Here is a 13069-nt window from a genome sequence, read left to right as displayed (position 1 = left end):
TGTTCTTGATTTGCCGACTGAACGGCTGCCTGTAACGTTTGGGGGTTTTCGCGCATGACCTTGAATTTTAGATAGTCATGGGCGAGGCCATCAATGAAGAAACCTATTAGCTGCGTTTCTACCGCTGCTAAACCACCTGGCTGACCTGTGAAAGCCTCTTTTGCAAGGGCTAATAAGGATTCGGCATAGACCGTAGCATTTTCATGTTTGCCTTGCCGCACATCACGCAACAGGCGTAATGCGTGTTGAGGGTCAGTGATTTCACTGAATCTATTTCTGAGTTCAGTTCTTAATTGATCCCAAGTATGTGTAGGGTTTGTTTCTAGATACCTTTGAATAAAATCTGAAACAGCACCCTTACTGCTTTGGTAAGCAATCATTTTTCTTCTTACTTGATTTGCGGAGACAAGTATGGCATACTTGTCCATTTCCTTCATCCACTGCCTGAATTTAGAAGGATCACCCTCATAAGGTGATATGATGCTATCTATTCCCCGTGCCCCCATCATATTAAGAGTTTGCATTTCATTTTCTATCCCGTTTAGACCCTGTTGTAACGGTGCTTGTTGGTTAGTTTGCGCCATTCTAGAAATTCAAGCAATAAAAATCTAACTTACGTGAAGATGGTCTGTAAATAATCCAATATTTCTCCCGAATCACCGACACTAATGAAACTGTTTGTTAATTACGTAATTTTGTGTCCATCACAGTTCTTGTAATGATTACGTAATCCTGGTCACGGCCACCAAAACGAGTCTTGTTACCCTACGGCTGGTGTTACGTGATCGTATAGAATATTGTTCCTTCGCGTTGTGTCTTTGGTGGGTAATCAAGAGCTCATATGTATGTGAAACGAGAAGAGATGGAAAATAAACGAACACACTGTCAGTTTTATATAATGTATTAATTGTTAACTAAAATGTGCAGATATAATCACACGCGAGCCTCTCTCTGTATTAACGTATATACAAGTCAAAATAGATAGAACAGTTAATAGTAATATAATCCCAAAATGTCTTTCAATACAGCACACCCTGACGCAGAATTGGTGGCTGGAAAATAATGTGTATACTCTACAAGTATCTATCTAACAGTGCGCGCCACAGTACCGTGGGCTTTGGGTTTTATAACAACTATGTGACCTTTGACTGTCTAGACATGAGGACATAGTTACTATTAGCTTCTTTCTAAATATATGTTTGACCAATGCCCATTTGATCGGGTCAACTATATGTCACGCGTATACCTGTGTGACCGGTTAAGGTATTTCATGTATAAACTGAAATATACGAATATACATGAAAGATGGAATGCTAGATATCATAATGACCTGGGTAAACGTTAAAGTATAACACATATACATGTATGCCGATTTACCACCTTTTTTCATTGAGCCTACTGAAATTCCCTCAAAAATATTAATTAAAATACTCTTTTACTATTTAAAACAAGCATTATCAGAAATATATACAAATTAGGTTAGAAAAAAAAAATTGTTTCCTGTATCCTGACCTACCCTAAATTTCTGGCTGAACCCTAATACTTTTTCATTACCTCAGAGAAGTTTTTTTTTTCAAATGTTTTCACAAGAAGTTGAAAAACTTTTTTTATACTTTAAACATGGTCAGTGATGCTAGAAATCAAATTACTCGGGGATAAATCAACAGGGGCTAAGGGTGTAACGATGTATCGAAATTCATTTTATCACGATACACCAGTTTGGCGATACGCGTATCGTATCATAGTTACAATACAGAAATGATAAGTTAAAACTAGAAATATTGAATGACATCTTTCATACATCAGTGTTAAAGATAGTAACTAAACTTTAAAGCAAAATTTCAAGTACTTTCCAAGAGCAGAGACATTGATTATTTTTCATTTTGTCACATGAATGCTTACTTACGGTACTCAATTCGTATCGCGATATGTACCGTATCGTTGCATCTGTATCACGATGCATAGTGTATCGTGAGACTAGCATATTGCTACACCCCTAGCAGCCCTAGCAGGATTTTGGGCTGGGTCCCTAAACTGTTGGAGAAAATGCCCATATATGTTAAACATTTATTTTTGACAGTCTGGGCCCCTAAATAAAAATAGTTAGTTTATATCCCTGTTACTGATGCTCTAAAGGAATAACACCCTTATTCGTATCTTTTGTAGACATAAATAGCTTTCAAAAGGTCCCACTTAATAATAAAATCCAAAAAAAATTACTTACCTAACCTATACCTATTTTTCTTTAGCATGTTACTGGAAACAATTTTTTAGGCCTTATACTCAGTTATAGTACATGTATACCTAAATCGTAGTCGTAGAGGGTATCTTAAATACTATATGATTTTTAAGCCAGGAAAGTGTACAGATTGGAAATTATACCCTGTTTTTCAAAGTGAAAGTACTATGTATTTAAATGGGACTAAAATTACATTTTCATTTTTTATTGAATGGGTGCGTATTATCTCTGTAAATCTATATCTACATCTACGGAAATACTTCCAACATTCAACAATCAATTTCTATCATAACTGGGAGGTCAATCAGCTGTTAAAAACTAGGGGAATTTTCAAATAAATCAAATAAATGTAGCACAAAATATGCAATTAGCTGCTGCCACTCTTGCAGAAAAACCTTCTAAGAAATCTTCCAGTTATATCATGCATAGAAAAAACAAATAGAACAATTTCAAACAGATCGATCACTAATTTTTTCATATTTTTCCGAAAATTCTGAGTGATCCATATTGGCATAAAAATGAAAAAAATATGTTTCATTTATCCATGCAAAATTAAGGAAAATAGGTTCATTCAAACCTGTGGTTTTTTTATTTAAATTGTAATTAAAACAGATTTCAGACACCCACGCTGTAAATTTACAGACTGTAAAATCCTTTACATTTATTAAATGTCTGTATATTAACAGAACGTCTGCAAAACAAGTCTAGGATTTTTTCCTTTTAAAATATCTACAGTACATATTTGGACAATCCATGAATTCAAAGACTTTTCAATCTATAATTTTACAGAACATAGGAAATCCTAGACCTGTTAATTTATCTATCTCTTTAGACAAGCTTACTCACGGTCGCTTAGTGGCTGCTTTTTAATGCCACAGTTTGACCGTCACAATGTAAAACAAACTGTATACGTCGGATTATTTCGACTATCTATCTCTTTTATACTACATAGCGCCTCTTGTTATCAAGAAGTATGTACAAGAGAAAAATCCCTCCATGACACCGAGTCAAAAGTTCTGACGCGGTCTCAAACTAATAAATTAAAATGCCTAATGTTTCAGTAACTGCAGGACATTTGGATATGTTTATAAATAGCTTCATTTAATAATTGGAAAAACCTTACACAGCGCTGAGTCTATGTACATGTATGTGTAGTAAATTCGCACCAAAAGCCACGTGGCCTATTGTTTACACTATTCCGTCTTCGACAACTTCACATTTATACGCATTAAAAATGTTACTTTGACTGCAGCTCACCTCTATAAACATATTAAAATGCGTAACTAAGCAAAAAGTCTTCTAAAGCATGCTATTTATTTATGTTTCCTATTGATAGAGTAACTTTGGGTGACTTGTTATGAGTTTGGTTTATTCTAAAATTTAGATCAACGCATGTGAATTGGCACTCAAAATGCATAGTTATCAAAAACAAAATTGTTGTTAACAACTTACCTTGTTCTTGACAAAATCCACTTCAAAATATTTTAATAAAAAAAGACGTTACACTGACTACATGTACAGCAAGAAGAATGACATAATTTTCCCTGTACATGCGCCAATGGCCCTGCGCAAATAACTTGAAAGGCTGAAAACGATCAAATCCGATTCAATATAATGCAAATTCTGCAAATATTGCAAAATATAAACCAGAAGGAGCAGAAGTAAATAATATCAATTCCATTATTGTTGCGATTACACGTTAGAATATTCACTTTCTGAGTGTCAAACAAAAATTTAACAGAAAATGTGACTCGAGGGGAAAAAATTGTCAAATCCGAACCCATGGCACATTCTTAAACCACCTCTATATGCCCGGCCCTGATGGGCCGTGCAATAAGCACTCTTATATTCAATTTAACAAAATGCGACAAAATCGACACCGCATTACCGTTGCTCTGAATTACATTGCCTATCCCAGATAAAATCAAAGCCCTGAGAGGACTGTAGGAAAGCGTAGCTGAACCGGTATGCAGTTTAATAGAGAAGCCAGGCAAGAAAAGATTCCATCATTTTGCAATATTTCACTAAATGCTTCTAGTTTTTTGTTGTTGTTTTTTGAACACATTGATACAAAAAAGTAACCCACATCTAGACCAAAGTCGGTAAAGGTAATCATAATCTAGGGCCTCTGTGGCCGGGTGGTTAAGGTCGCTGACTTCAAATCACTTGCCCCTATCGATGTGGGTTCGCGCCTCATTCGGGACGAGGAATTCTTAATGTGAGGAAGCCATCCAGCTGGCTTACGGAAGGTCGGTGGTTCTACCCAGGTGCCCGCTCGTGATGTAATAATTCACGGAGGGGCACCTGGGATCTTCCTCCTCCATCAAAGCTGGAAAGTCGCCATATGACCTATAATTGTGTCGGTGCGACGTTAAACCAAGCAAACAAACAAACCATAATCTTTGACTTGACTCTAGATCTAATAGGGAACCAATGTCTGTATGTATGAAATCTGATCATCAGAAAAGCAGACTAAGGTTTTAAAGGTCGGTTTGACCTCGACACCAAAATCATAAAGGGTTGTTCATGTCTTTGGCAAGGTTCTAAGAAAATCAAACGGACTAGACTAGACAATCATGACAGAATCTTCCAAAATGAGATGTCAATGCATAAAACCAAGAGAACAAACAGAGAAAATGTCAAATATTTATCTAAACTGTGTAATATTTTTTTTTTTGAAAACTTACAAACCTGTGTAACATTTTTTTTAAAACTGTGTTACAAATTTTTAAAAATCTTACCAAAAAAAAAAAAACAAACAAACAAAAAACAACAAAAAAAAAACAACAACAACACAGTGAGATTAAACTTTCAGTATGTTGAAAGCCCAATATTTTCTACATTTCAAGAAATCTAACGGATTCTCTTAAAAGTATGTAGCGATCTAGTGGCCTTAAGAATTATAACTGGTAGCATGAATAAGATTACCTAATCCAACGACACCTCTGTAGACTTGTATTGTGTCAATAGATTAGGATATCTGAATCTGAGTATACATGTATTATTGATCGCGGCCTGGATAGGTGAGGTATATGCGCGCTGGGGAAAATATTTCATGATGGACCTATGAATTCTTTACTTATGGGTGAAACAGGTCTCATAAGCGTAAATACGACTAGCTTCTACTGATTATAAAACATACCGTACGATTTGTTGTGAATTAACTGTTGTTGTAGACTCGCCCAGTGTAATCAATAACCCACAATTGACCGACCCCTCTGGTACAGTATCAAGACGCATAATAGAGCGCCTACTTCACCCGATTTACATTCGGAACATTTTCACGCGCTTCGGCCTTTATCGTATGTTTACATGGGATTTTTTAACCGTCCAAAGATGTTGGAAATGTTTGTCTCATTGTTTTGTTTTTTTAATAAAAATGTTACTGCTTTCATTGTCTACCACTTTTTTTCCACACTTGCCTGAAAAAACAGTAATGAGTTTGTACACTGTTCAGACAATTGTGCTCTGTTGAAATTTAACAAAACACAAGTTTACCTGCATAAACAGAAAGCATGATATCTTAAACGTATGTCACTTTACCTGTCCAGTACTGGACATTATGGTAAACGCTTCTTTCCTGCACAAATGACAATTTCGCAACTTCTGTCCGGTTTGTACAAATTTCTGGCCGCGATAAACCATTTGACTTGTGTCTGTAGACTGAATTGAATGTGTCTAAGTAGATTGTGAGGAAACGTAGACAATCAGGATCTATGTAGACTACGAATGATGTGTAGAAAACCCGACACGGTGTGGACTATGATTGTAGCTCTGGCTATGAAGTTCTGCGTAGACTAAGGCAACAAGATCACCTTGGTATAAGTCGTGTTGGCTCTTTACATGACTTGCAAGAATTACTCAGATAGAAAGGATTGGTCTCCACAGGGCATTTGGGAAATGTACTTCACTTAGCATTAATTAATTAAGTGAATACAACAATAGAATTCTAAAGAATAAAATGATTTATTTATTTATTCCCTAACAAATACTCAATGAGTGACTAGAATTCTCGATTCAACAAAGTAAAAATATCACAACAATAAATAGCACATACATGCGGTATATTATAAAAGTTACAATGTCACAAGCTTCGAATAAAATACGCGAAAATGCATGGTCAGGCACTACTAAAAACATCACGTGAAAATACAAGGATCTGTCAACAATTAACAGGACAATAAATACAGTAGTCTATGATAAAACAGTTCTCTTAAATCTGTAGTGCACAAAGCTAGACTTTTAAATTCTCTTAAAAATACTGTGAAAATTCTATCAGCCAGCCTTAAAATGTTTAATACAGAGTAAATAAACAGTCTGATATTCGAGACAGATTAAAGAGTTAATGACCTTAAAAGATTTCTGATTTATTGTGATAAATATGGTAGCCGGCCTTGAACTCTTGGAAATAAACTTAATCTGAATTTCTGATGTCAACTAACAAGAATTTGCCCTTAGATGTTTTTGAATTGTGGAGACCCCGAAAATCGAGAACAACGGGTATATATACCCAAGACCTGTGCACTAAAACCAAAAGTGGGTACGCCGCAAATTTGTGCGGGTACGCAAAAATGCATCAAAACAAATGCGTACAAGACGCCAACGTCATTGGCTAAAATGTACACAAACAAAATTTGCGCACTGGCAACCAGTATTCAGAGTCGGCAACCATAATTTACGATAAAATTGCACTAAAATAATTAGACTTTAGCTTGATACATTAGAAATTATGATAATCTATCACATTCTTACAGCATAAGTCCTTTTGTAGCTCATCTTTTTGTCTATTTGCCTTCAAAACAAAAATGGTGACCTTCTATCGTTGCCAAGGAGAAAGTTACCGTGACACCGCTTAATAACAACCCGGAAGTGAATGTAAATTTGTAAACAAAGCAAGATTTCCTCGTAAAGGTTTAATTCCATTTATACCAATTCAATTCCTTATTTATTTCATATTAACAACAAAACATTCAGACCTCATTTTCAGCACTTTAGAGCATTTCAATGATATGAAAACCATATATGATCATTTAGTATAACATGTCTTCTTATCAAAAATAGAAAAATATTGACATGTTATGTTGTATAAAAGAAAAATAATCTGTTCTGAGAAAAACCACCCTCTAAAAATGCCCCCATGAAAACAGCCGTTTAGCAATTACGCGTAGGTAGACATTTTTCGCAAAGAATAAAACGTATTCCAGGAAATTCACAATGAAAATGGTCTAGATCTTTTCTCAATACAATAAGCAATAAAAATAAGCAAAAAATTTAACTGTCACCTCCTCATGTCACTCATTATACCAGATTTCATCCATAGCATGGAACTACATTTTGGACTACTTCACACGTAACACTGAGTAGTCACTTCCGGTTTGGTGTAATCCGTCCTAAATATCTGATAAGCAGTTAAATACATCATGACCTGAAGGTAGTAAAAGAGTTTCACAGAAATGATCCAAAGATTTACAATGCTACCTGGTTCAATATGCAAAAATCGATCTCTAAGTGGACTTCACAAATTCGGATACACAAGTTCGGATAAACAATAAACAGCTTAAAATACCTGACATAGCATAACTTCTACTCTGAACTGGTATCATATACCATACATTAAAGTATCAATAAAGATCATGTATAGTACAATATCTGGGGCACTACAGTATTGTGTGCGAAACAAACAAATCATAATCTTTGACTTGACTCTAGATCTAATAGGGAACAAATGTCTGTATGTATGAAATCTGATCATCAGTAAAAGCAGACTAAGGTTTTAAAGGTCGCTTTGACCTCGACACCAAAATCATAAGGGGTTGTTCATGTCTTTGGCAAGGTTCTAAGAAAATCAAACGGACTAGACTGAAAGCAGGTTCAATAGACAATCATGACAGGATCTTCCAAAGTGAGATGTCAATGCATAAAACCAAAAGAACAAACAGAGAAAATGTCAAATATTTATCTAAACTGTGTAATATTTTTTTTGAAATCTTACAAAGCTGTGTAATATTTTTTTTAAATCTTTAAAAAAAAAACACACAGTGAGATTAAACGTTCAGTATGTTGAAAGCCCAATATTTTCTATATTTCAAGAAATCTAACGGATTCTCTTAAAAGTATTGTGTGCGCACTTAAAAATAGTTGTGCCAGACTAACAGAATATCAACAAATCAAAGCGCTGAAAGCACAGAAAGGTTGAAACCTTTCGAAAAACATGTGGTTCTGGTAAGAAGTTAGTTCAATAACTTTAAATTTGCACAGGGCGCCTTTTAATATTTGGACGCTCAACATGTCCCTTTGTCAAGTTTAATTGAATGACAGCCATTTACATAGCAAAAATTTCAACCTTATTTTATTGAAATGTAATGTAGGAAAACTCTCAAACACGTGATATATTGGTTTACCGTAATTTAAACTGCGCCAGGAACTACTTCCCCTACACATAGCACAGACTATTCTATCGTAATTTAATTAAATATCATGAACAATACAACGCACTAGTAAAAAAAAATCTGCGGCCATTATTTAACGCACTTGTACCGCCGAATGCATGTAGACTAGATTTTTAAACCGCTTTTATATGAACTCATAACTTAATGAAATAAATTTTAATTTAACACAACCAACAAATGCTGGTTACACCAATCAATTATAATCATATGCACACTACACAGACAATACCTTAGTAACGGGCCGCATTTTTTTATAAAATCCGACCATGAGAATACTTTGCGTCTAAAATCATTTTTATAATAAAGAAAATTGGACAGTTTCGTGTTGTGATGCAAAAGCGAATGCCTGTAAATTTCACTTTCAAAGTGAGGACAGGTCTTCGCTAATTTCAGTAAGACAGTATGTTCAATGGATGAGTAAAATAGGTTTTCTTTGTCCGTTGTTGGTATTTACATTTATCACATTTTAGTCACTTCCACCGTGAACTTGTAAAACCTTCCGCAAGATATTTTGCGGAAAGGTCTACCGGAAAATTCATAAAAACTTCTATAAAACATCGGACTATATGAAATGTCAAAATCGTAAAATATTGAAGTCCGACGTTTATTTATCGAACTAGTAAGAAGTGTGTATGACTTTCACAGGGGCTGGTATTTAAGGCATGAAGGTAGTTATTCGCCGGATATGCCACCATGGTCTACTCGAATTTAGTCCATATAAATAGATTTTTCCCGACTAGTAAAACCTATTTTCATGTCAAATATCAGCTTTATTTATGCTTGTTTGTAAGAAGAATGTCTGCTGATGTTTTAAGCTACGTTATATGCTTCAAAAAGTTAGTCGAAACAGTTTGGTAAAGTTAAAGTAAAGTTTGTATTTCCTGCTGTCTACCTATACAATATTTGCGTTTCCAAACAATATTTATTCAACAGAAACTACAAACTCATTGTGTACATAAATGCGCTTCCCTTGTTTCCAAACTGCGCTTATCATTAAAGAAAGATAAAAACAAACAAAAGTGTCATTGTGGTCCTACTGCTCACCAGGGTATCAAACGCTATTCTCTAAGTAATCAGACCTCCAATAGTTCAACTCCAATATTATTTATGTTTGCTATGTGTCAAGGTTTTTTTTTCTATAATTGTAAGTTGAAGCATATTTCCAAGAATTGCTAAATTATGGTGATAAATTAGTAAATCAGAAGAATTATCAAGCGTAAATTAGAAGGATATGAAAATAATATTGTAAAATCAGAAGACAACAGGCAATGCACATCGTACAGTATCAGAATGCACCGTTACTGAAGGCACAACACACAGAAAAGTTCAACTCCAAACATTCAACACCTCAAAAGTTAAACTCCAAGATCATTCTCCAAGTAATCAGATCGCCAAGATTTTAAATTTGCTCACCTCCCATGACTGTTTGCTAGGTTTCAAGTCGGTTTTTTTGTACAGTTGCTAAATTGTGAGGCTTAATAGATAAATTAAACGAGAATTATGATTTGTTCTAGCAGAATTGGCATATAAGTGAGAACTGTTCTAGAAAGGTTCAGAATTCAAAAGCTACACATGTATACCATCTTGGATGTACCTCTGCGTGTCGGTCTTTGGATTACAGTATGTTATAGCGTTTCGAGAACTAAAAACAAATCTACAGTTGGCAGCAGGCAACAACAAATAATACACATTCTTGACCTAATCAATACTACTTTCTATGTTCACCAGTCTATTGTACATATAATGTTTGAGTGAATGTTTTCTTGACAAATCGTTATGTATTAAAAAAATAAGGCTACTTATTAAGAAGAGCCATTTTGTCGACTTCCACAAATCAAACAAGAGGGCCAAGATGGCCCTAGGTCGCTCACCTGAGAAACACACCATAACACAAAATAACAGTGTAAACATGTTTGACCTAGTGATTTCATGGAAATAAATATTCTGACCAATTATCATTAAAATTGGAGCTAAAATCTTGAGTATAAGTGAGTATTTTCTGTGATTTGACCTAGTGATCAAGTATTTGACCCCAGATGACCCATATTCGAACCAAACTGACCAATTTCATGAAGATCAATTGAAAAATACAGCCTCTATCGCATACACAAGGTTTTTGTTTGATTTGACCTAGTGACCTACTTTTTGACCCAAGATGACCCATATTCAAATTTGACTTAGATTTCATCAATGTGATCTGTCTGACTTAATTTCAGAAAGATCAATTGAAAAATATAGCCTCTATGGCATACACAAAGTTTTTCTTTGATTTGACGTAGTGACCTAATTTTTGAAGCCAGATAACCTATATTTGAACTTGACCTATATTTCATCAATGCGATTATTCTGACCAAATTTCATGAAGATCAAATGAAAAATACAGCCTCTATCGCATACACAAGGTATTTCTTTGATTTGACCTAGTGAGTTAATTTTTGATCCTAGATGACCCTTTTTCCAAATCGGCCTAGATTTCATCAAGGATATCATTCTGACCAAAATTCATGAAAATTAGTTGAAAAATACAGCTTCTATCGCATATACAAGCTTTTTCTTTGATCTGACCTAGTGACCTACTTTTTGACCCCAAATGACCCAGATTCAAACTCGACCTAGATTTTATCAAGGCAATCATTCTGACCAAATTTCATGGAGATTAATTGAATAATACAGCCTCTATGGTATACCCAAGGTTTTCCTTTGATCTGACCTAATGACCTACTTTTTGACCCCAGATGACCCATATTCAAACTTGACCTAGATTTTATCAAGGCAATCATCCTGACCAAAATTCATGAAGATTAATTGAAAAATGCAGCCTCTAGCGCATACACAAGGTTTTTCTTTGATTTGACCTAGTGACCTAGTGTTTGACCCCAGCTGACCCTTTTTCAAACTCGGCCTAGATTTTATCAAGGTAATCATTCTGACCAAAATTCATGAAGATTCATTGGAAAATACAGCCTCTATCGCATACATAAGGTTTTTCTTTGATTTGACCTAGTGACCTAGTTTTTAATCCCAGATGACCCCTTTTCGAACTCAGCCTAGATTTCATCAAGGTAATCAATCAGACCAAAATTCATGAAGATTAATTGAAAAATACAGCCTCTATCGCATACACAAGGTTTTTCTTTGATTTGACCTAGTGACCTAGTTTTTGACCCCAGCTGACCCTTTTTCGAACTCGGCCTAGATTTCATCAAGACAATCATTCTGACCAAGTTTCATGAAGATCAGTTGAAAAATACAGCCTCTATCGCATACACAAGCTAAATGTTGACAGACAGACGACAGACAGACGACAGACGACGGACATTGAGCGATCAGAAAAACTCACCTGAGCATTGCTCAGGTGAGCTAAAAACACAATCTTCAGATATATAGAATAATAATTTGACAAATAAGAATCTTATTCTTAACTTAGTCTATAAGCTAGAAGACATACTTTAAAAAGTATTTCTATGTAGCTAGGTTCAAAGTATCGAGTAGAATAGAAAAATCTAATTATTTTTCAAAATTTAACACGATATCACATAATACACCAACTTTCACAATTCTTGGAGCAAGGGTTGTATAATTCTACACATTTCTGCGAAATCAACTTCTTGTTTAGCCGACCCTAGAAATAAAATGTACTGATGTCACGACTTAAGTAATCGTGACACCAAAACATTAAAAATGTTGCAACCCTACTTCTTAAATTCATGGGCTGTTGTCTTTAAACTCCGCTACCTTGTTAAAAATGTTTGTACAAACGATCGACCCTGCTAAACAACAGTAGAAGTCAGTGGGGTCCACCAAGCTAGAAACTAGACCTGTATCTACCCCAAGATCCTGCTGTTTCGACTTCCATGCTGTTTTGAGATAAGAAAAAGAACTATACACATGAAAATCGTCGAGAGAAGACGCAAATGCCCCCTTGCTATGCTTTGATTCAATTTTGCTTAAAAGAAATCAAACAGTTTCATTTATCGGGGACACATATGTAGGCCAACATCGAGAAACTTCACATCAGGCAAACACCCACATTTGATATTCTAAGATAAGATTTATTAGATGAGTCGGAAAGACAATTACAAGTAACATAAGCTCTAATGAGATTTTTAACCGACTATAAATTCTCGTTATGTACTGCTTTGATTCTATTTTGCTTAATAATCTATTTTAAAAACTCTGTAGCTTTTACTCTGTTTTATTAACGTTTATCAAAATGACAATTTTTCAATTCAACAACAATTAAAATACAAATCCGGAACTGATGTAATGTTGTTAAAAGTCATAGTAAAGTACCGCTAATATCTAAATATATTCAGGATTTGCAAGGAATGTCATTTATATATCTTGTAAGTACTAAAATAGGTTGTTACATTAAATATCG

The sequence above is a fragment of the Mercenaria mercenaria genome, chromosome 4 (assembly GCF_021730395.1).
Source record: "Mercenaria mercenaria strain notata chromosome 4, MADL_Memer_1, whole genome shotgun sequence".
Classification (NCBI taxonomy): domain Eukaryota; kingdom Metazoa; phylum Mollusca; class Bivalvia; order Venerida; family Veneridae; genus Mercenaria; species Mercenaria mercenaria.
Note: the sequence above shows the minus strand (reverse complement) of the source record.